At 34.2% G+C, this 26,253-nt stretch overlaps 2 long non-coding RNA genes across 5 annotated transcripts; both read left to right on the top strand.

Moving 5' to 3' along the window:
- On the top strand, nucleotides 1-3,858 carry LOC115989391. Of its 4 annotated transcripts, none has more exons than XR_004091912.1 (6): nucleotides 1-239; nucleotides 715-816; nucleotides 1,095-1,178; nucleotides 1,335-1,493; nucleotides 2,714-2,921; nucleotides 3,322-3,858. It is a non-coding gene; the product is annotated as an uncharacterized LOC115989391 (long non-coding RNA). The 4 variants fall into 4 exon arrangements; XR_004091911.1 differs by having other exon boundaries at nucleotides 715-998; XR_004091913.1 differs by having other exon boundaries at nucleotides 715-1,178; nucleotides 3,322-3,568; nucleotides 3,648-3,858.
- Nucleotides 3,859-3,912: 54 nt separating this feature from the next.
- LOC115989390 lies at nucleotides 3,913-6,563 on the top strand. Its single transcript, XR_004091909.1, has 3 exons — nucleotides 3,913-5,577; nucleotides 5,796-6,234; nucleotides 6,392-6,563. It is a non-coding gene; the product is annotated as an uncharacterized LOC115989390 (long non-coding RNA).
- The last annotated feature ends 19,690 nt before the right edge of the window (nucleotides 6,564-26,253 follow it).

Below are 26,253 nucleotides of genomic sequence, written 5' to 3'. Positions count from 1 at the left end.
GAAGAGAGCTTCAGTCAGTGGGAGAATAAAATAATGTTTTTTGTTTTACAAGTTAGCATGGGAAAAATGACAATTTGCAATTGTCGCTACCAAGCTTTCTTCGTACTACACCATTAAAGAAATTTGAGGTTCTTCGAAGTCCAATTCTTTAGCAACATTGCAAAAGAGGGACAAGGGAAGATGGGCACAAGATTTTTCACATCCTAAGCACCAAGTTTGGTTCGGACTAACATTCAGAGGTAACTCTTCTTTGTTTATTTCTGCAAAAATATCAATTAAATATTTTTGATTGTGCAAATAGAAGGAAGTCATATTCTGCTCCTCAATTCTAATCCACCTACAGGTATTTTTGATGTTGTTACATTTGCTTTATAATCCAAGTTTCCAACCTTTATGGGCCCAGGAATGTTTTGGTCTCATTCAAGAACATCATGCAAAAATGTTCCATTGTAATTCGCCCACATTTAATCTAAACATCATACAGAAGACTGTGTGTACAAATAGCCTGGTTCTTTAGCCATCCATCTATGATTTGAATGCTTAAAATCTCTTTTTTTTTTCCAAAGAAATAATTTTTTTAGAAGAATGTGGGAAGCCCTCATAGCTAAAATTCTATTCTTGCCAATCATCTAGTCTTAATGTTATAGGATTAGGTAGTAGTACTTGCTTTCTCAAGTTTCTAAGTCAATATCTAATGCTTGTTCTTTGTCTCAGACCCGGAAGTGCTTTTCAATATGGAAGAGTGCAAAGCATGGGAAGCGACTGCCCTTAGGGATCAAGATATTGTGAATACTTTGACTTCATTAGTTGGATTAGGTAACCATTACACAATATCTATATCCAGAAGAACAGTCTTGGAAGTGAACTGAATTTCTTATTGGTTTATTGTGACTTCAGTACTGTCTCATGTCAATCATGTCTCACTCTTCGGTGTTTAGTTTATTTCCTTCAAGAAGTACTTTATTTATCTTTGTCCATCCTCCTCTGTCTTAGACAAAGTATGTTTTTAAATTCTCTTCCCTTCATTTCCTTCTCGCTGTGGTGGTGGTATTACTTCTAATTGATGCTTGTTTCCATGAATAACCCCTATCCAGCACAAGAAACAATTCCCACTTTACAAGAAAATTCCGAGGGCCAGCACTTGGACATATGAGCAAGGATTCTGAATTGCCAAGGAAGTATGTGTTCCCTTTGTACATTCTAATGTTGCCCCAAATTTGTCTTTCAAGTATCGATCTCATGCTTTATTAGGTTTCTGTTTGGCATGCCGTTATTCAGTTTCTTCTATCTTCATCTCCACTAATCTGTTGGTATGATTGTCACTCATGATTCAGATCTCTTACAAGGCTCTTTAGGTTAGTAGCAGAACCAGTGTTTGAAATAGTATGCATGAAGAATGGAGTTGGATGCAACAGTGAAGAATTTTATAGCGATAATGATCTGAAAGATGACCTCCAAATTTCATTCTTTATAGCCTTATGTTTACATTGAAGGTTTGCATTTTTTCTATGGACTTTAAGTGTCTTGATCATGTATTTATTGTGATTGTTAATAAAGACCTTTGTTGTTTCGATATTATTACATCTTTCTTTTGCAACCCAATTGTCCATACTATTTGTGGAGTTCGTGCACTGTCTATAGCCTCTGGTTGCTAATACTGCATCTAGCATGGGTAACTGTATATTCTTCTTCTTTTCTCATGAGGTGCTTTTTTGTTAGCTTTTTAAAACATCCTACCATGTGGTTATGTATGATTTAAATCATTTTGAATTGTGGGTAAAGTGTAGATTAATATTATATCATTTATGTTTTGACTAAATTTGATTTTTCTTATTATTCATTCATGTTTTAATATTGTATCAATATGGATCTTGCGAGTGGTCTTGATTTTGGGTATTTATTAGACTAATCTAACATAACTCTTTTTTTTTTTTTTTTTGGGCATGTAGTTGTTTCTCTCTCTCTTTTGCTTCATAGCTTCATTCTCACATCTAAGAATCAAAACAACTAAACCCTCCCTGCCATCTCCATGGCCACACTCTTCAGGTTCATGTTTTTTTTTTTTTTACTTATTTCAATTTCTTATTGTAATTGAATTGAATTTCATTATTTGTATTCTTGAATGTGAAATAATGAAAGATTTGAAATTGGAAATCTATTTCCTCTTAATTTCCCTTCTATTCTATAATTTTGATGCATGAAGTATATTTGAACTTAATCATAGAGATTGTTGCAAACTACAATCTGCTTGCCATGAAATCATGAAGTTTATTGGAGGACTTTCATTATTTCATGTCCTTGTTCTTTAATGACTTACCTAGAGTTACATCCTTAAACAAAAATAAAAAATAAAAAATTGCATATTCGGTATATTGCATATTTGACTTACCTAGCAACTAAAATTATTTCTCCTTTCATTTGTGGGCATAGTGTCAAGACTTGACTTTTGGCCTATTATACCCCAAAAGAAATTTTTAGTGCTACAAAAATGCACGTAAAACCACAACAGAGAGGAGCAGAAACTTTCAAAATTATAGCAGTGATTTCCTGTCTTACCAGCTCCCATCACTGTTTCTCTGTGCCCAACTGCAATGAACTTATGAGATTGTTTATAACACCTTGCTAGTACTCAAATTCTATAACACTTAACGCACTGCTATTATTTGAATTCTTTAACACTATATGGGGATGATATCTTTGTGTCTTTTACTAGAGAGGAAGTTGAGCTTTTAGGGATGGTTTTGATGGAGTAAGGGAGTGGGATTGTCCTGGTCAATGATTTGCCCATTACAAGCCAGCCTACTATTGAGCAGCTACCAGATTGAATCTAGTCCAAAAGGGTTGAGAAAGATGGGCTGGCCGGTTGGCCAAGGATGACCCAAAAAGTCAAAAACCTCGTTGGCCCTCAATGGTACTATAATGTATGTTCTTTAATATTTAAATCTTTCAGTTGTAACTTCTTCCACTGTTCTCTTAAACGTGTTTACTTATATCTGAACAAATGTTAGGAATCCTTAAATGATCATCTTTGGTCAATCCAGGGTGCTAAGTGGGACACAGCCATCTGGTAGCTAAGAACCTAGGTCAATTAGTATTCTCAAGAATTGTCTTATTTCTTTCCAATTAATGGTCTTAAATCTTTTTGACACAATTCTCTTCCAATTATTCATCTTAATCAAATCAGCCAATATATAATGAGAAGTTAAATTAGCTTCACCTAAATATTGTGGCTGAATTAATTTCATGCAAGATTCATAGCAAAGTATGCTAACTGTGGTGAGGACTTGTGTTTGATTCCTGAGTCACCTTTTTACCTTGAAGGAGCTGGTGGAGAATTTGGAAATTAGCTACTCCAGGATGTGAGTCTGTGGATATCTCAAAGATGAAGCTATGGATACTTGTATGCATTCTGTTGCCTTGGTGTTAAATGTGTTGTTTGTCAAGCCTGAAAATTGTGAGCAGATCGCCTTTAAAATTAGTAGAGAAATGAAGAGAAAAACCTTGTAATGACCAGAAAGTTTCTGTATATTGGCTTTAAAAAGATTACATTGTGTACGTGTATTTATAGGTAAGAATCTACAACCTAGAAGGAAAGGCCAGACCAATCCCTATAATCAGTTTTTAATTGATACAAATCAAATCTCCAGAATCATGGGGGAGATGAGCTGAGAATCTGGTGCTGAAATCAAGGCTAATCAAGGCAGCCAATCAAGTCTGGGAATCACTGAACAAGAAAGAACTCGAAGAGGAGTATTTTGTAGTAACTAATTCTAGCTTTAAAGGCTTGGCTATAATTTCCTTTGTTATGCTTTCAGTCGTGGTAAGACATAAAGTATTTTCAATTGCTAAAGTTCATATATACTTAAAAGTAATCATGAATTTTTTTTAAGTAATCACAAGTTTTTTTGTTTCTTGGGATCCCTTTACGAAATTGAAGAAGATGGTTATCTAGTCTTAAATGTTTAGGTTAGTTATTGTCTTATTGATACTTTATCTTCATGTTATTTGTTTCTTTCTAGATTTTTCCTACAATCTGATGTGCAAAAAATGGGACTTATTTTGCTTCTGTTGCAGATCTCATGTACATGATATGCGCTATTCCAAGCAATGCTTTTGAAAATGTGTGTTGCATTCCCTTTGCTCACAACCATTCTTGGCACTTTAAGTGGGAGATATGCTTACATACCATTCCATTTAAGTTTCTTCATAATTTGAATTAACTTTATATTTTCCTTTGACTACAAGTGTATATTCAAAATTTCATTAATTGGTAGATGCATCAAAAAACAAGCTTAATTTGGTATGCTAGTTATCTTTAGTAGCTAATGTAATTTGATGCCTCATGAAAAGAAATCTCTTTAATTGGCCTAACATTACTGCATATTATTTTTATTTAGAGTTTTTAATGCTTGAAAATTATTAAGAATAAAGAGAGTGCCATAAGGGTCCAAAATTGTTTTTATAATCATTACTTTTGAAAGTTATACACTTTGGTACTTACTAGTTATCAAGTTTTAAATCAATATCCAATGTTTGTTTCTTGTTTCAAATGCTGAAGTGTTTTGTCAAGTATGGAGGTGACAACCAGGCGAGAAGAAGAAATCACAAACATCTTGGCTTTGTTAATTGGATTAAGTAAGAGTTGGATGGAGTCTGTTCCTCCAGACATAATGTCTTTTGTTATGTTGGATATTTCATCCATTGAGTAATAAAGCTTACACGTATACATTCTCAAAAAAAAAAAGTAAGAGTTGGATACTATTCTATAGTAAGGTATATCTGGATATTCTTATTAGTCTTCTGTCTATTTTCCTCATCATTTTCTCCATCCATAATATTTTGTGCTGAAGCAACATTTGACAAAGGGCCACAAAAGAAACTCTGTTTATTTTTTTGTAATGGTAGGAAGGCAAGTGTGATGTTTCTTTTCTAGAGTAGTCTATATTATATCATGGCAGATGAAAGGTGAGCTTGGTAATTGACCAATTGTCAATGTATGAATTTTCTAGCTTTAATTTTTGAGGTTTATCATCTACTTTGGTAATTATCAACGTTTAGTGTTGTGGATTTAGGAGGTTAAAAATAGAAGCGTGTAGATTTCTTGTCTTAGTGATTGAAGAGTTATGTGCCTTGGTAGAGGGGAAAGAGTGGGATGAAGCTTGGTTTCTTACCATTGGTTTGACAATGGACATACCTGAATTAGAAGTCAATATTGGGAGGGTGGGTTCTGGGGGGGGTGTAGAGACTGAGGCATTGAGGTCATATTACATTGGTTGAATCTAGGCTCTTCAATTCTAAGTCACTCACAAGTACCTTTATATTCTTCTTGTGATGCTGTTACATTTCCAACCTTTATGGGCCCAGGAATGTTTTGATCTCATTCAAGAACATCATGCAAAAATGTCCCATTCTCATTCAGCCTTATCCAATCTAAACATCATCAGCAGAAGGCTGTGTGTACAAAAGGTCCTTTATCACTTCCAAGATTCGGCCGCAATAAGTTTAACCTGGAATGCTGGTTTCTTTGATCGTCTATGTAGTTTGATAACTGATGAAAGCAAACTAGATTTTTGTACAGTAAGTGTAACACCTTTATTTGGCATTCGATCTATGATTTTGAATGCTTGAAACCTTTTTTTTTTTTTTTGTTAAGTAACATTTTTTTAGAAGAAAGAGGGATGCCCTCATAGCTCAAATATATACTTGATAATCATTCAGTCCTAATGTTATAGGGTTAGGTTCTTGCTAGTTGTCAAGTTTCTAAGTTAACATCTTATGCTTGGTCTTTGTCTCAGAGCCAAATTCTTTCTCAGTGTGGAAGAGTGCAAAGCATGGGAAGTGGCTGCCGGTAGGGATGAAGATATTCTGAATACTTTGGCTTCATTAGCTAGATTAAGTAACAATCACATAATCTATTTACCTGGAACAACATTATTGGAAGTGAAATGAATTTATTATTGGTTTATCGTGACTTCTATGTGGTCTCATGTCAATCATGTCTCACTCAAGGAGTTCCCTCTGTTTTTTCCCAGCTTAAAGATATGGGCAATTACAAAACACAAGACAACTAGAAGTGCTCCATCCCTCTTCCTCCCCCCTCCTTTGTCTAAGATAAAGTATGTTACTTCTAATTGATGCTTATTATCCAGCCACAAGAAACAATTCCCACTTTACAAGGGAGTTCCAAGGGCGAGCACTTGGACATATGAGCATGGATTCTGTACTGCCAAGGAAGTATGTGTTCCCTTTGTACGTTTAATGCTGCCCCAAATTTGTACTTCAAATATTGCTCTGATACCTTATTAGGTTCTCCATTTGGCAAGTTGTTGGTTAGTTTTGTTTTATCTTTCTCTCCATTAATCTGTTGGTTTGATTGTCACTCATGATTCAGATCACTGACAAGGCTCATTAAGCCAGTAGCACAACCCGTTTTTGAAGTTATTAGCATGGAGAATGTGGTGTTGTATGCTAGAGTATTATTGGTGATGATCTAAAAGATGGCCTCCAATTTCATTCTTCATAGCCTTACTATCCTCTATTTTCTCCTTGTCACTATGCTTATATTGAAGGTTTGCATTTTTTCCGTAGACTTGAAGTGTCTTGAGCCTGCATTTATGGTGACTGTTAATAAAGTCTTTTGTTGTTTAATCATCACATTTTTCTTTTGCAGCCTGATTGTCCACACTATTTGTGGAGTTCGTGTACAGTTTGGTATAGATTTTGGTGCTAATACTTCATACCTTATGTTAGTGTGGATTTGGCATGGATTATTTTTGTTAATTTATTTTACTATTCAATTTATTTTTGTTACTATTCATGGGTCTCATTGCACTTTTTGGTACTATTCATGGGTCTCATTGTATTATTTTAGCTAACTTTTATCTTTATCTATAGTACTTTCAGCAAAAAGTTTTCAGTTTTAGCAAAATAAACGGATCCCAAACGGACACATAGTCTAGGTAAACAATATATTCTTCTTCTTTTCATGAGGTGCTTTTCTGTTTGGCTTTTCGTTTTACTTAGTAGAATGAAGTAAATGTGTAAGTGGTTATCTATGTTTTAAACCATTTTATATTATGAACAACCATTTTTGATTGTGGGTAAAGTGTAAATTGATAAATTTCATAATCAAAATTGTCATGTATCTTAATTGCGCAATCCCATATAGCAAAGTGACTATGCATAATCACTTTAGCTTTTATATATCAGGATACGACGATTATGTCCCGTTGTGCGCACAATAGTTGAATTGTGGATTAAGAGGTCTAGTCCAACCTTCCTTTTCCATTTTGTTTTTCTAATTTGAAGTTTTAAACAGAATATCAAACTCTTCTTTCTAATCATCTTGCATTGCGGATTTATCTGAATCTCTCCCATTTTGTAAAATTTTGCAAACTATAATTGGTTTGTTTTTGGGCTTCATTCCATATAATGATCAATTGTGAAAATGGTCTTATCCAGCACACAGAAATATATACTGCAATATTTAATATCCTGTACTTTACTCCTTAGAATTTGCTACAACTGGCGAGTGGGGAATCAAAACACTAGAATAGTCTAGAAGAGCTTAGACGTGCAGAGTATTAACTTTGTTTACTAGAGAAGGGAAATATAAGAGTCGTTTGCCCATTATGGTCAACCAGATAATGTCCCACGCAATGGGAGGACACTTTACAATTTCATTTAGAAATAATTTTTATGTTTTTTACTTTTTAAGGTCCATATATAATATTCATTTTATTGCATATAGTATTTATGTTTTCCCAAACTATTGTCGAATGCTTTCAAGCTCCCTTTTTTTAATTCATATTTATAATTTTTCTTATTCTAAAAGTAATTCCAAACTATTGATTGACTTTTGTTTACTAATATTGATATATGAGATTGAAATTGTATAGTTCTTAGGCATTCTTAGGAGACCATACCATATTATAAATTTAATATAAAAAATAATATGTAGAGAAATTGGAACTAAATCACAGTTACAGTATGCAAAATAAGGTATAATGAAAATACTTACTTTCCAAACTGATGGTATGTCATTTTCTTTAGTTAGCTTTGTTAGAGTATCCATGCAATTATCCCCAATGTTCATATTTAAAATATTTTTAGTATTTAATAGATTTGTGAAGCAAGCGCCCAAGTGTTGAAATATAGTATAAGGAAATTCAGCCAAAAAAAAAATAGTATAAAGAAAATTGCAAAAAAAAAAAAAAAAAATCTAAAAGATTTCATTCAATTTTTGAAATTCATATAAAATAACTTCATGTTAACAATTAACAAATTTTCTCAAATCTATTAAATTATAAACCTCATTCATAATTTCAAATACAATTCTAATAGTTCACACTAATAAGGGAAAACAATTATTTCATTTATGCGTGTGCAATACGGGGAATTCTAACATTTTACCTTTTTTTTTTTTTAATTTAGCAATTTATCCCTGTTTTGAAATTATTTAGGTTCATGCCCCTGTTTTGAAACTCGATTTTCTCAAAATTGAGTTTTAATGTAAAACTCGATTTGTCGAAAATCGAGTATGGGGTGATCAAACTTAAAAAAATAAAAAAAATAAAATAAAAATTGCATGGCACTCGAGTTCATGGAGCTTGAGTTCCATATAAAACGCCACTATAGGATGACCGAAACGCAGCTATAGGTATGAAACTCGAGTTCCATGCAATTATTATTATTATTATTATTTTTAAGTTTCATTTGGTATAACTCAATTTTAAACCAATCGACTTTTAGATTGAAACTCGATTTTATTAAAATCGAGTTTCAAACTTAAATAGTTTCAAAACAGGGATATATTACTAATTTTTTTTAAAAAAATAAGGGTAAAATGCTAGAATCTCCTGTGCAATACAATACATTAGTATCAAAAAAAAAAAAGAAAAAAAGAAAAAAAAGAAATAAGGATTGAAGGTTGATAGAATAGTATACTCTGAAAGGTAACCTCTAGAAGGGACTTCTTCCAAGAAGAGTAATTGTGGGCCTGAAATAGCCCATAATACCATGAAAAAGGGGGAAAGCCCAAAATGGATCTGCTGCAGAACAACCTGGGCAAATTTGATATAAACAACTTGGGCAAGCTGAAACAAATAGAACCTAAGACCCTTCCATTTTTATAACCCAATAGTGGAAAATGGGCCCGTAAAGGCCCAAACCTTTTGTATAAGAGGATAAGACTTAAGAGCAAACCTGTCTATCCGAGAGAACACACACGAGGTACATTGCGCTTTATCTTGATTAGGTGCAAATTAATCTTTTTATTTGCAAGCTTCTTCTTCTTCTCATGTGACGTTGCTTGGGAAAAGAGCAATTACATGGTATATAATGCCAAAAGGATATAGTTTTCTGGTTTGGTGGTGGGCTGTGCTTCTTGTTGATTAATTTACTTGTATAACAAAGGTATGTAGTTGAGTCCACTTGTTGGTCGGAGAAAATGGGCAAATGCCCCTTTCAAAAAAAAAAAATCTAGCATTTTGTCCTTTATCCCAAACTAATTAAGGAAATGCCCATCTTTTGAAACTCGATTTTCTCAAAATCGAGTTATAAAAAAAAAAAATTTCTGGAGCCCTATAGTGGCGTTTTAAGGACCTATAGTAGCGTTTTGTAATCCGATCTTCATGAAGACGAGTTACATGCAATTTTTTTTCTTTTTTTTTTACCTATAACTCGACTTTATGGAAATCGGATTACAAAACGCTGCTATAAGTCCTTAAAACGTCACTATAAGGCTTAACTCGATTTTGAGAAAATCGAGTTTCAAAAGAAGGGTATTTCCCTAATTAATTTGAAAAAAAATTGTAAAATGCTGAATTGTTTTTTTTTCAAGGGGGAAAAGTCAATTTTTTCCTATATTTTTCTCTTTTTTTTAATTAACAATAGCCACTTGCATATTAAACAAGTTGCTTGCCACCTAATCAAGAAAAGCACAACTTCCTTAAAAAAAAAAAAAAAAAAAAAGGGTACAACTTACCTAACGGAGTGGACTACTTAAAGCACTCGCATAAGTTCAACTAGATATTGGTTTTTATATAATGTATTTGAGAAACAAGAATCCTCCACCAATGGAAAAGGAAAGCAACGGCTCGGTCATCAATGTAAATGCACATATGTACGTAGGGAATGTTGATCAATGTATATATACACGTGTATATATATATATATATATATATATATATAGGGAATGGACTTTTCAAACAAGTCGTTTATTTTTTTTTAGTTTTATTTTATTTTGATAAGAACATGATCATTTATTTTCAAACAAGTCAGTTTGTTGTCTTTCCACAACTTTCCTTCAATCATGCTTAGTAGAATTATAACAACCCCACTCAATTGTGTAAATATGTTATTTTCAAACAAATTGTGTTATGCATAGGAAACCCTAAGACCCCATCTTTTGATTGTCTACCTCCTTTGTTTGTTCTCACATGATCATTTATTTTCAAACAAGTTGTTTGTTGTCCATACACAATTTTCCTTCAATCATGCTTGGTGAAATTTACACGGTTTTCCTTTAATCATGCTTAGTGGAATTATAAGGACCCCTACATAATTTCCCTTCAATCATGCTTAGTGGAATTATATAGACCCTTACACAATTTTCCTTTAATCATGCTTAGTGGAATTATAACAACCCCACCCAATTGTGTAAATATTTTATTTTCAAACAAGTTGTGTTATGTATAGGAAACCCTGAGACCCCTCTTTTGATTGTCTTCCTCCTTTGTTTGTTCTCACATGATTATTTATTGTCAAACAAGTTGTTTGCTCTCCCTACATTTTTTTTTAGAAGAAAGTTGAAATCAATTTAGGTAGCTGAATAGTCAAATATTTGTATCTAATGAATAATAATGTTTGTACATGATCTGTATTTAATTATTTTATATAAAAAAATTTAAAAAGTATAAAGAGAAAAATGATTTAAAAAAAAAAAGAAAAAGTATGATATGGCTGATGAGGTGCTTAATAGGAGCATAGCAATATTAAATGTTACGTCTTACCTTTTAGATATATATAGATATAGATTAGTCGTTAACTTGTGCGATGTATGGAAATAACTATTGAATGAGTTTCAAGAAAGAAAAAAAAAAAAACATTATTTTTTAGTTTGAGTAGTAAGCAAAAATGCATAAAATTAATATATATATATATATATTGAAAAAAATGGCACAAAGTTTTATTATTTAGGTAAAAGAAAATAATGTTATTTTATTTATTAGTAGTTTTTTGTGAGAAAGAATAAGGAACAGGATATTGCGTATCTAGTTTTGTTTGTGTAATATATAGGTATATATAAAATAGTTTGTAATATATATGTCAAAAGGTGTCTTTTGAAATGTTATAACTCTTCAAATTTGATATATTAAAAGGTGTCTATTGAAAAGTCATAACCCTTCATATTGGATATATGAAAAGGTACCTATTAACCGAAAATATGTCTATTTAATGAAAATATGTCTATTGAATGAAAATGTGCTTATTGAATGAAAAGTTGTCTATTAATCAAAAATGAATATTGAAAAGGCACAACTTTTTTATGTTTTTAAATGTATACATTACATTAATTTATGTAATCACATGACATAATAAAAAATTATTAACAAAAAGTAAAATACTTCGCTTTTATATTATATAAATGTATGTAAAATAATAAAAAAATAAAAAAGGACATTAGAGCATAATTAAGTGAATAATCGTGGCAGCTCTGCCTAGATTCAATGGTTCCAGCACTAGTATATGACTAATTAGACAATAAGGTTATCCATTACTATAATTGAGCTCAAGGCGATAAGAATATTAATGGGTTCATTGTGGGGAAGACCTTTTGTCAAGTTGTGGACTTTTGTTACATATTTTTGCAGTCTGGTCACATCATCCGTCTATTTTTAAATTATTTCATGTTCGTCCAAGGGAGTAGGGGCCACATTTTTTTGTACTGCAGTTGCAGAGATAATCAGTCAGCAGCAATAATAACAATTCATCCGGGTCTAAAGAATCTTGAGAGTGAGTTCTCTTGGTCACACATAGGGCTGTCCAGATTGATCCGGTAACTCGACCCACCCGAAAAACCGACTGAAACCGACCCGAATCCGGCCGACCCGACTGCTCCGGCGGGTCGGCGGCGGATCTTCACCACCAGAAACCGATTTCGGCGGGTCGATTTCAGTTTTCCTCCCCTAAAACCCGAAAAACCCGAACCGACCGAAAGATTTCCAGATTCCGGCCAAAATTTCCAGATCCCAGCAAGAATTTCCAGTTTCTGGTGATAATTTTCCAGAATCCGGCGAAGAAACCTAGATTCCGGCGACATTTCCCTTAGATCCAGTGAGATTTTGACCGGATCTTGCGAAATCTCATCAAATCCAGTTAGATTTTCGCCGGATCTAAGGGAAATATAGCCGGAATCTGGAAAACTATCGCCGAAATATGGGTTTCTTCGCCGGATCTGTGTTTTTTTCACCGTTTTCTTGCCATCTTCTCAGATCTACGACTCCGACCGACCCGTTCGCCATCCGTTCATAATCTGAACCGCCCGACCCGATTACTCAGGCGATCGGCGGCGGGTGCATTTTTTCCCCACCCGATTTCGGCGGGTCGGTTCCGGGTTGGGCACAAACCCGACCCGGACCGACCCGTGGACAGCCCTAGTCACACATTTTCACCCATTGACAGCTATCAAGCATATTTCATTTGCCTTTAGACTCTACTTTTCTAACTCAATTATTTAGAGCTCCACTATAAAGACATTAGTAGCACAGCCAATCTGTATTTTCTATCGCATCAAAAAAAAAAAAAAAAAATCTGTATTTTCTAGTGATAAGTAGTTTCAACCTCTATTAATTTATAAAATCTATAGTTGTTTGTTATCATATATTGGTGATGAATTTGATTATCAAAAATATAGTAGGTGATGAATTTTGGTAATAAATTTATTTAGAATCTTAATAAAATGTACTTATTTTTAAGATTTGTGATTTCTGGTTTAGTTCCTTCAAATATATTTGTATATTTATATATTACATTACTGCCCCTTGCTCATGTTATAACGGTGTGCATTATATGTGAAGTAGGAGCAGGTATATGATGCACCCGACATATATGCCGGGTCACTCATAGACTGGCGGGTCCCATACACTGTTGGGCCCACCTACATGTGAGAGACTCGGCATATATGCCGGGTACAACATATAATTTTCGGTGAAGTAACCTCTTAAGTATGTAAATTGCTTGGGTTAGTGGCAAATTTAGACAGAGACCCGTCAGCTTTGTTCATGATAAATTGATGTCCCTCAATTTTAATTTGTCATTCATGAGAAGCCACATTCATCTAACTAGTTAATCATGATTTTCATCTTTTAAATACCACGAAACAACTTGAACACTTGTTTTTTAAATACCATTTTACACTTGTGTTTGTGACAAAATTGATTTGTATGAGGATGCTTTTGTTAAATTTCACTTTTCTCATCGTTAATATCCTAAGATACTATTGCAGCTGAAAGAAGTGTTGGTATTAATAATCTTCAATAAGCGTTGGAATATTTTCATAAAATTATTATATATGTACTTTTAAATGGTCTTTTAAAGGAAAGAATATAATCGTTTATGTACAATTAATAGCCACATTAACTTACCTTATAGCTGTTGAAAAACGCATAATGCATAGTTTATGCCAAATAGTAATTGTCACCAATATTAGCTACATAATTATTAGTTTACCGTTGATAACTTGATATATTACAATAAATCTCCGTAACCATTTACTATTGAATCTGATTAGTCAAAAGGAAAGTTAATTCTAATATCTATTGAATTAAACATGATTTTAATATGGAAGGTTTACTAGTCTATATTAGGCCAATATGTACGGCCAAAAGGATAGAGATACTAAGAGGAAATAGGGTCGGTTTTGTCTTCTCACCATTACATCATTACATGCATCAACAAATATTTGCATTATATTATCTTCTTCTTTTATGAAAATAATATATATTCCCACTATATTATATTTTAGGTAAGGAAAATATTAATAGACAGTTTCTTATCCTACAAGTTTATATAGGACATAATTTTCAAATCAAGAAAACGTGTTTTTTTTTTTTTCTTCTAAAAATAAACGTAATTTATTTCTTGACGCTTCTATATTCCACATCACAAGTGGTGTAGGCTTATGAGAAGTTTGCTAGACTGTTGTATCTTGAGGGCAAGCACGCATAATTGCTAGTCTACTATACTAAAATTTTTGTTGACGGTGTGTATCATCTTAAGAGAGCAACCTAGTCCATGCCTCAACTTCCCATCTAAAAACTCATGGAATTAACAGTACTAATTTGTATATAATGTTACGAGATATGTAGAAGTACTAGCTAGGTAATCTCTCAACTCTATTCTCTAATTTTAAGGTGAACTCTAGGCCCCTTTTGGTACACAAGTTTAAACACATGTTTTTAATTTTTAAACAACATTACATGTATTTTCATATACTTTTTTACTCACACGTATTTTCAAAAAAATTGAAAACTGTTGTTTAAACATACGCAACAAACGGCCCCTAATTTCTGTGAAATATTATTATTTAAATGATAATTTGAGGATTATATAAATTTAATTTACTCATTAGTCATTGTTCTTAGGTAATAATTAAGGGTTGTCCATTACTAAAAGCAAAACATCCTCTAGACCTGCACTATAAGAACATTGGCCTATCACCATCAGTGAGTGGCTACAATACGATAATAGGTAAAATCCCCAGCGTGGACCCTACTCTCCAGCAGTTATAAATCACACATCTATTTGTGCAGTTGATCAGTGATATATATATATATATAGGAAGACCCCCAGTTCTTTCCTCGTTTGGGAGAAGAGAATGAAATGGAATGGAATGGAAATGAATGAAAAGAATAATTTTATAATATTCTTCTCTTCCCTTGTTTGAGAGTTTTAATGGAGAGAATGGAGAGCTCATTCTCTTGTTTGAGAGTTTAAGTGGGAGGGAATGGAATAGGTAGGAAAGAACACTCATTCCTCTCTATTCCCTTAAAATCTCAAATTTTCATTCCCCTGAAATTGCGAGGAATGAGAGGGAATGGAATTAGATTTAATGATTTTTTTTACTTTGGATTGAGCTTATTGTTGCTGAAACTGAAAACTGAAAACTGAAAACTGAAAACACTGTAGCAAAATAATTTTTAAATGTGTAAATAGTACCGTGGGACCTATTTTTAATATTTTTTAATATATAAACAGTAACAGCACAGTGCGTGAACAGTACATTTACTGTTCATACCAGTGAAATTTGTCTCCCAAAGTCAATAAAAGCGGGCCAAAAAAAAAAAAAAAAAGAGAAAACGTGAACTGGAAAAACGCAGACGCAGCGGACGCAGAGCCCAAACGCTCACTAAGTGAGTGTTTGGATCCGGCGTTTTGCATTTTTGAGTTTGCGTTTTTCTCTTTTTTTTTTTTTTTTTTTTTTTTGGATTCACACGTTTTCTGCTTTTTGGAGACAAATAGCACTGTTCATCATTGTTCACGCATTGTACTATTTACACATTTAAAAATTATTTTGCAACAGTATTTTCAACAAAATAAGCTGTATCCAAATAGATCCTAAAACTCCCAAAATACCCCTATATATTCAACTCTTTATTTTAAAATAGGGGTCTAATAGTAATAATTTCATAAAATGATTCAATTTCATTTCCTCCATGTTACTCCCAAACAAGATTACTTACATTTCATTCATTTTCATTCATTTCTATTCCTTTATTTTAAAACATCTAATTAGGATTACTTAATTCCATTTCATTCCATTCTTTTCTATTCTTTTCCCTTACTTAAGTACATTCCATTCATTTTCATTCCCTTATGATCATTAAATTCCATTTCTTTACGAACCTTGGAGCCTTAATTGTCTTCTTCCCTTGTTTCACATGCACATGATTTATTCGATGGCAAAGATTTTCCTAAAAAGTTGTCCCTACATAATACCTATTAGATAGGGACCAGTCAGCTTAATTGGTTTGTGAGAAATTGATGCCCTTCAAGTTTTAATTTGTCATTCATGAGAAATCACACTCATCTCATCTAACTAGTTAATCATATTGAGTGGCCCAGTTGAATTATTCTTTGGAAGGAATATTCAAACTCTAAAAAGCATAAATTGACTTAAAAATTATTGACAAATAAATTAAATTTACAGTTGATCATATAAGACCACTTTAAGAGAAGAGTTCTTAAATGACCATAAAAAAATGTTACGGTATTTTTATAGCAAGTGAAGTGTCAATCTACCGTAGATCAACGTAAAATAAAATAAGATTATATTGAGATAAACCACAACTCAAAACAAAAAATGTTTTAAAAATATAATGAGATTTTGTTGTATTACTAGATTTCCTCATTGGTTAGTTAAGTAAGTGGCAAGGAACCAAAAATAAAATAAAAAATGGCATAGAGCTTTCAATTAATTAAAGCCATCGTGTGCATTTCAATAAACTCAATTGGTGAAATTTCTAATAATTGAATAAGAAATCTGTAGTTCAATTCCCCCTTACACCAAAAATCGGTTGGTATCTTAGTTTGATGATAAAGAGTTATCATCAGGAGTGGACGCTATAAATTGAAACTCTCTAAAAAATAATAATCTATATTTATAATAATAAGTGAAGTTGAGAGAAACCTAAATTAAAATTCTAAATTAAAGTTCCACTTTTATACCATGTGTCTTAAATTATTTATTCTTAAAGATTTTATTTCTTAAATTTATAATCAAATGTAGAATCACGTCATAAATATTCATTCAAGTGAGTTATTAAGTACAAAAATCAAAGAGTCTAGAATAAATGAATCGTTAAAAAAAAAAAAAAGTGCTTCACAATAATTTTTTTAGAAAGGACAATTTACATTTTATATCTAATAATTTTCTTACAAAATTTTTTAAAGAATTAACAAAATATGAAAATGACTATCAATAATATTTAAATTATATATATAAGAATTATATTATGACCACACTTCAAAATAACTTGTATTTGTAAAGTGATCGTTACTAATAATATATGGTTGATGAGCCTTGGTGTCATTGATAGCAAGAGGAACTTTCCGCCTAAAGAAAAGTTTGGCTAAAATATAAATTTGGTGTCTAAATTTTACCAAAACATTGTTTCTTTGCTAAATTAAAAAAAAAAAAATTATCCTTAAATTATTAAAAATATTTCACTTTTTGTTCTTAATTTTATTAAAAAATTAAAATTTTTTATTCCTAAAATATTAAAAAAATTTATTTTTCCTAGTTTTACTTCTAAACTATTGTTTTTTTTTTTTTTTTACAAACTAGCCGGAAAAAGACTATAAAGATTAGGGGAAAAAAATCTTTTAATAAAGTTTAGGAAGTGTTTGGTAGAGTAATTTGAGAATTATTATTTATAATTTTTTAAAATATATATAAATAAAAAAGTGTATGAAAAAAAAAATATATATATATATATATAATATTATTTAAAATGTGAAAATATGAATGTAGACGGACTCATAAAACAGGCGAGACTTTAGTCGGTACTTTTGCTTTTTGACTGTAGTTTTTTTCTCTCAATTACTTTGACCCTCTCTACAGACTTTAGTACTGCTAGCAGTTTAGCACTACTTTTGAGCCTCTCTACTTTAGTCGGTACTTTTGCTTTTTGACACTAGTTTTTTCACTCAATTACTTTGAGCCTCTCTACAGACTTTAGTAGTACTAGGAGTCTAGCACTACTTTTAATAAAGGATTCCAAAGCTGCCCTAATAATGCAACTCATCAAATTTTTTTTTTTTTTTAAAGATAAACACCAATTTTCAGCCAACAACTTTTCATAACGGAATCCAAAGATGTCCTAATAATGGAACTCATCAATTTTTTTTTTAAGTAAACAACAATTTTTATTAACAGAAGAGCCCAAAATCAGCTGTTAAGAAATCAAGGTGGTTTGATAGGAAAGTATGAGTAATAATGTTTGTATTTTTTAAAAATATATATAAGTAAAAAAAGTATGTAAAAATATATATAATATTATTTAAAAACTGAAAATATGTGTTTAAAATGCTCTACTGAACGGGGTCCAAAATTCTAACATACTCAATGGTTAATACATCACAAAAGTGAAAATCTTTGTTGTTGAATTGACACCTCTTATAGTACTTGGAGGTTTAAGGGAAAATGGTTTGAACTGTGAAGTTAACAGTATGTTGCAATTATCTCTCAAAAAATACATCACAAAAAAGGGAAGGGGTAGAGCTCATAATGGAACTCAGCTTAGGACATTCACTTAAGCGATATGGAACTCAGCTTTTGTTAGGCCTCTAGACAATATCTACTCAATTAGGATGTGGTCATTACAAATAGTATCAAAACCATGCCCAACCAGAAGTATAGGTCCCACACGCGAGGACTTGTATACCCATAAGGAGGGTGGAATGTGAATGACCAAAGGGAGAAGCAATTCTGCTAAGTCCCACATCCCTTAGAAAAGCACATCCAGATGTGCTAAGGAGTGATTTCCCTTTTAATTTGTAAAGGTATTTTCTCTACTGTATGTCTACGGTGCTGGTTGAAATTTTGAAACTTTGATTTTCATTTTCTAGTGTTTTTTTAGCATTTCTCTCTCAATTTCAAATTCCTATAAAGCTGAGCAATTGAATAATTGAATATCCAGTAAGTGAATATCAAATTTTCAAATATCCTAGCCGTTGAAGCAATTGAATATCTAGTAAAAAAATAATTTCAATGCAGATTTAAAATATCAATAAGAGCAAGACCTTATTGAAGATTTATAAATTTTAGAATTTGAAAGGAATTATGAATTGGAAGAACAGAAAGGACTACGAATAAGAAATTCACTTGTCCACATTTGCTTTCTTGGTGAATCACGTGTTTACAACTGTTTTTGTTTTCTTGTGTCGACAGAGTCACGTATGTCAAATTTACCTTGGTGAAATGTTTTCACTTTTTGTCAACTGTGGACTTCTGTCACACACTTTTGAAGTTTGGTCATTGGTTATTTAGGTGAGTCCGTGAGTGGCGAGGAACCCAAAAAAAAAAAATAAAAAAAAAACAAAATAGCATAGAGCTTTCAATCAATTAAAGCCAACGTGCAACCCGATGGCTTGGAATTTGGAAGCAACCAGCCACGACAAATTTCCACTACATAATGGTCCTCAATTATTGTGAATAAAATTTTTACCTTAGCGTTCAAAAAAAAAAACATAAAATATGATACTTTTTACCGAGAAAAGATTTTCCAAATCCAAACCATCATTAGTATTTTCGTTTTTTTACTCTACTTTTTGCATGACTGATTATTATGAGGCCCTCTTTAGATTACTCATAGACTTTAGTTAGTAGCACAGCCAATCTGCATTTTCTAGTATGTGTGTGGTTTCTCCTTTCATCAATAAGTTAGATGGTTTTAAAAACTTAAATGATTAAAATATTGAAAAAAAGTCTGATATTTATTTTTTACTATTTGAACCGACAGTTTTCTCGGTTAAAACACTGGGTTTTATGGTTTTTATAAAAACCGCTGAAGGTCCAGTTCCTGTTTCCTCTTTGACAGTCTGCCACTGATTTTGGTCATGCCTTTCATTAAAAAATCTATAATTGTTTGTTATTACAGGTGATGAATTTCGGTAATTAATTTAATTGGAATCTTAATAAGAAGTTCTTATTTACAAGATTTGTGATTTATTCTCCGTAGATAATTTTTATATAATATATGTTAGAAATACTGAATGAATGTATTGTATTTCTTAATCAAAGAATATACATCAGTGCCTTAATATAGGAGACCTATGTGTGCAGTACAAGTAAAGTGTAGTACAAGTACAAGTGTACTATACAAGTAACCTAGTTGGGCCTAAAGCCCATAACATAATATACGTTAACAGCCCCCCTCAAACTCAAGGTGGATGTGAGACCAGCTTGAGGTTGTCAACCAAATCACGAGTGCGTCCCTTAGGAAGTGACTTGGTGAAGATATCTGCAAGTTGATCTTTGGAGGAGACGGAGAAAAGCTTGAGAGCACCATGGACAAGATGATAACGGATAAAATGACAATCAATCTCGATGTGTTTAGTCCGTTCATGGAAGACATCATTGTGAGCAATATGAATGGCACTCTGGTTGTCACAATAAAGGGGAGTAGCAGAGGATGTGGACACACCTAAATCCTTAAGAAGCCATCGTAGCCAAAGGAGCTCAGATGTGGTATCAGCAAGGGCACGATATTCTGCTTCAGTACTAGAGCGGGCCACAAAGGTTTGTTTCTTACTTCGCCAAGAAATCAAAGAAGAACCAAGGAGAAAGCAATAACCTGTAGTGGACCTGCGATCAGTGGGATCTCCTGCCCAATCAGCATCAGAGAATGCACGGAGTACAAGAGGAGACTGAGCTGAGTAGAAAAGGCCATGAAAGAGGGTGCCCTTCAGGTATCGAAGAATGCGCAGAACAGCAGCATAGTGAGTTGATCGTGGAGCAGACAGATACTGGCTCACCTGATGAACAGCATAGGAGATGTCTGGACGAGTAACTGTGAGATAAACTAGGCTGCCAACCAATCGTCTGTAAAGAGAGGGATTAGACAATGGTTTCCCCCCTGAGGGAGTCAGATGCGCATTAAGTTCAACTGGAGTGTCAACAGTCTTGCTATCAGTGAGTCCAGCTCGAGACAAGAGTTCAGAAGCATACTTAGTCTGAGTAAGATAAAGTCCATCTGTAGAATGAGTGATTTCAAGACCCAAGAAGTAGCTGAGATGTCCAAGATCTTTCATCTCAAATTGCTGACTGAGAAAACCCTTGAGTTCTTGAATGCCACTGAGGTCATCACCAGTTATGATCATATCATCCACATACAGGAGAAGTAAAATAGTGCCTTTGTCAGTGCGACGAAGAAATAAGGCAGAATCATAATGACTGGCCATGTAACCCAAATGAGAGATGGTAGAGCTGAATTTGGCAAACCAAGCTCGTGGAGCTTGTTTAAGGCCATAAAGAGCACGTCGAAGGTAACAAACCTTGTTTGAGTCAACAGAGAGACCAGGAGGAGGTTGCATATAAACTTCTTCATTTAACTCCCCATTAAGGAATGCATTTTTGACATCCATCTGAAAAAGATCCCATTTACGGGCAGCAGCAACAGCTAAGAGGGCACGGACAGATGAGATACGAGCAACCGGAGCAAAGGTCTCTTCATAATCAATCCCATACTCCTGTGTAAAACCTTTTGCAACAAGACGAGCTTTGTAGCGCTCAATGGACCCATCAGAGCGAGTCTTAATCTTGTAGATCCACTTACAACCAACCACAGATTTCCCGGGAGGGAGTGTCACCAAATCCCAAGTATGATTTTTAGATAATGCATCAAGTTCCTCTTTCATTGCAATCTGCCATAAAGGGTCAGTGGAAGCCTCACGATAGGTGTGAGGCTCATGTAGTGTAGCAAGAGCAGTGTAACAATGATAGTCAAGTAAATGTGCAGGAATAGATCTTACTCGAGTTGAGTGACGAGGTGGAATGTCTTGTGCAAGATCTTCAGGCGGAGCAGGAGCAGGGGACCCAAGCTCAGGGTTGGGGTTGGGTAGCTCGTCTTCAACCTGTTCATCTTCCACCTGTTCATTAAAGGGTGAACTAGGAAAGGGATCAGTAATATCTGGTGGTTGGACAGAGAAGTCTACAAGAGAATCAGGAGCAACTACAGGAGGATCAGGAGCAGCTACAGAAGGAATATGTGCCTCATCTGGAAAAAGATCTAAAACAGAGGAGGAAGATAGGGAGGCACGAAAGTGAGAGAGCTCGACAAAGAGGCGATGTTCCCAAAAGACAACATTGCGGGAAACACGAAGACGATGAGAGACAGGGTCATAACACCGATACCCCTTTTGAGTTTCGCCATAGCCAAGAAAACAACAAAGCCTTGACCGAGGCTCAAGTTTGTTATGCTCATGTGGCTGAAGAAGAACGAAACAAGCAGAACCAAAGGAGCGAAGGTGGTGATAGTCTGGAGATGACCCAAAAAGGCGCTCATATGGAGTTTGATTTTGGATAACCGGACTCGGAATGCGATTAATAGCATGAACAGCATGAAGAGCAGCTTCGCCCCAAAAAGGAGCAGGAACTTTGGCAGAGAGAAGGAGAGCACGAACAGTGTCAAGAATATGACGAAGTTTCCGTTCGGCTCTACCATTTTGCTGAGAGGTACCTGGACAAGTTAGTTGATGAACAGTGCCATAGGAATGCAAAACAGCTTGGAAAGCATATTGAGTATATTCAAGAGCATTATCAGATCGAAAAATTTTGATGCGTTTGGAAAACTGAGTTTCAACCATTTTTGCAAAATTAGAATATACTTGCAATAATTCAGAACGATGTTTCATATTAAAAATCCAGCTATAGCGAGAGTAATCATCAACAAAGACAACAAAATATCGAGACCCACCAATACTAGAGACAGAGGAAGGGCCCCAAACATCAGAATGAATAAGGTCAAAGATATCAGTGGATATTGATTCACTAGTATTGAAAGGCAAAGCTGGTTGTTTTCCTAATTGGCACGAAACACAATCAAAATTTTTTGTAGACACTGAACCTAACAAACCTCTAGAAGCTAATTGTTGTACCCGAGAGGAAGATGCATGACCAAGTCGAGCATGCCAAAGTGCAAGGGAAGGAATTGAAGAAGCTGTAGCAGCTGCAGCAACAGAAACAGGAGCAACAAGTGGAAGACGAAGGTTGTCCACGGGAAACATACGCCCAACTCTGGGACCAGTCCCAAGCTCCCGTCCCGTCCTCGGATCCTGCACAATACACCCAGAATAATCAAAGATAATGCGATAACCCAACTCAGCCAATTGTCCAACAGAAAACAAATTATAAGAAAGGTCAGGAACATTAAAGACTCCAGGAACCGAGAGATTGCAGGTCGCAACGGAACCTATATTATGACCAGACATTGTGGAACCATTTGCTGTGCGAATATTAAGAGGGTGTGGTGCAGGTTTAAGGTCAGAAAATAAGGACGAGTGTGGTGTCATGTGATTGCAACAAGCAGAATCCATAAGCCAAGAGGTAGGAGACATACCAGATAAAGCTGAGAGAGAAGAGGAATAAGATGCATTACCAACCATACGAACGACATTGGCGATGATATTTATAAGGTCATCTCTGGAAATGGTGAAAGTGGATCCAGAAGACTGAGACTTTGCAGAGACGGGAGCCATAGGTTGGACACTCTCAGTGTTAGCAACAGTAGCAGCAGAAATGGAAACAACTGATTTGTTGCGTTGATAGCAAGTCTCAATATTATGGCCAAAACGTTTGCAAAAATTGCAAAAACGTTTGTTGGATTGTCGGCGACGATTGTTGCAAAAGGAAGAAGACTTGTCTTTATTCTTCATTTTGAAGCAAAATATGCAAAAATGGACCGCAAAAATGAAATCTACGCGAAAAACTGGGTAAGGAGCACCTGGACAGAAAAAGTCAACCCGGAAAAGTCAACGGTCAAAGTCAACGGTCAACGCTAGTCAACGGTCAACCCTCGGTCAAAGGTCAACGATCTGTCAACGGTCAGAAGATGACGTCACTGGATGACGTGTCGATGACGTCAGCAGAATAGTGGATGCTGACGCAGCTAGGGCTGACGTGGCAGGTGAGATGACGTCAGCAGACCAGGTGAGGGCGCGTGAGGCGCGTGCAGGCGCGTGGCGGCAAGTGGACGGCGCGTGACGGCGCGTGTACAGCGCGTGACTTGAAATTCCGGCGCGTGGTGGCGCGTGTGGCGCGTGATCGTCGAAGCAGCAACTTTGAGCGGCGCGTGAGGGCGCGTGATGTCTCCGATGACGACGAGGCTTCCACGGATGTGTAGATCGGCGCAGGACGATCTCAGTGGTACCTTCAAAAATGAAATCGGAGCAATATTTGCAGCGGTGATGCAAAGAGCAGTGGTCTGTGTAGTGTGAAACTCCTGAACGACGGCGGCTGCAGGTCCGGAACCTAAGGACGACGGCTGGATGACGTCGGAGGTTCAACGGCGATAGGCTGCGGCGGCAGTTGTGATGGCGGAAGCGTTAGTAAAAGAAAGGAAGTCACACAATGAAGACAAGACTGCTAAGAAAAGGTCAGAGCAGTGGCTCTGATACCATGTTAGAAATACTGAATGAATGTATTGTATTTCTTAATCAAAGAATATACATCAGTGCCTTAATATAGGAGACCTATGTGTGCGGTACAAGTAAAGTGTAGTACAAGTACAAGTGTACTATACAAGTAACCTAGTTGGGCCTAAAGCCCATAACATAATATACGTTAACAATATATATTAAAAAAAAAAAAAAAAAAACTCAAACCCACAAGATTATAAACACCAAGACTACTTCAGTTTAATTCCCCTAAATTTGATAGCTAAAATTGTGAATATGCACAATCCTTTTACGAAGGACATGGTCTGTATATTTTATATTACCCATTGCTCATAATAAGTAATATATAACGGGGTACCATATATGTTAAAGTGATTTCAAAAGTACGTAAATTACTTGGGCTAGAAGAAAAATTCTGTATAAGCAGATGACTTATAAGATAATATTTCCGATGTGTTAATAATTATTGATCTTCTTCAGGTAACTGTACATAAAGCTTGCTTAATATATATCATAATATCAATAAGTTCACTTTGAGAAGCAGTTGTTAATTCAAGTCTCATGTTTGTCAATCTTTTGTCCGGACCTGTAACCAAACCATCATATAGCTTAAATTAAAATGACTAGTGCAACTAAAATTGAAGTGTTGTTTGTTGGTCCGGCTTCATTCCTTGTTCTGGTGTGGACCTGCTGCTTTCTCTATGTTCATGAAAATTAATGCCCTTCAACTTTGCACAATTGTGTCTTTTTTTGTAGCCTAGAAGCATGTTGCACGTTTTTGTAGGAAACTCTTTTCTAGAAGAGAAGACACATTAGCCATGGCCCATGACTTCTTTTCCTGCAAAGGTGCATAATTCATAAATAGGCATTTGTCCAGTGCTGCATTGATATAAAAAAATAATCATGATATTGCTAGTTATAAATATTAAAAATTAGCAACATCAAATGTTGCGCTTCTATTTTTATATAATAAATATATAAATTGTGCATGATCATAATAAATATTTGATACCAAAACTTATGAATATGCATAATCTTTTTTGAAGGATACTGTTTGTATATTTGATATGGACAAAGTTTAGTTATAAAATTGTTTGTAACCTTAACTTACAACTTTACTTAATATTTTTTTTATTAGAGGTGAATTTTGAAAAATCTATCATTGAATTACATCTTTTTCTTATATCCTCCATATTTGCAAAATTTCAAGAAAATTAAAGATCACTAGCTATGTCATTAATAAATTTTTTTAATTGCAAGTTTTTGTAAATTAAAATTATGTATAAAATGTAAAGTTTTTAGACCCCTTAAACACAAATAGATTAACCTAGTTATTTAGCCAAGTGATTAACTTAGGTAAATTATTCAAGTCTAGGTTAACACAAATAAATTATATCATGCAAAGCAGTGCGGAAAAGTAAATAACACACGATATGATAACTAAAGAAAACCTAATCGGTAAAAAACCTGAGGAGGATTTAACCTAACTATCCTTAAGGTAAAACAGATTCACTATGAAAGAATTGAAATTTTACAATAACAACTTAGACCACTAACATCCTATTGCTACCTCGAGTAGAAAACTTATTACCATGACCACGTGACAGCTCCAAGTCCACGGACTACTTCTTTCTTCAGATCCACAGCATCCACAAGTATACTACTTGTATTTCTTTAAGCTCTTTATGCAGCAACTGAAACGATCACCAAGCTCTCGACATCAATCTCAATCTTGATAGCCCTAAGTGTGTATGTAGGCAAACACCTCTAGATCTCACAAGAGTTCACACACACAGCATAAACAACAACCTAAAAACATGGTTATGGTTTTTCTTTTTATACTTAAGATAAAATATAAAACACTACACGTCATATGGGTTTAGGTTGAGTTGAAAAATTCTGCAGAAAAACAATCTGCACGAGTTTCAATCAATCGAGTCTAATTTTCGATCGATCGAGCCTTGCAGAAATTGAACAGTAATTTTCTGCAATTACTTGATTCCAACTTTACATTAAACATATACTTTGAACAGCCTAAATCTGGATTAAACGTTTTGATCATGGTTTGCCAACATA

This window comes from Quercus lobata, chromosome 5, assembly GCF_001633185.2.
Source record: "Quercus lobata isolate SW786 chromosome 5, ValleyOak3.0 Primary Assembly, whole genome shotgun sequence".
In the NCBI taxonomy this organism is placed as follows: domain Eukaryota; kingdom Viridiplantae; phylum Streptophyta; class Magnoliopsida; order Fagales; family Fagaceae; genus Quercus; species Quercus lobata.
The sequence above is the reverse complement of the archived record's forward strand: the minus strand, read 5'-3'. Positions and strand labels throughout refer to the sequence as shown.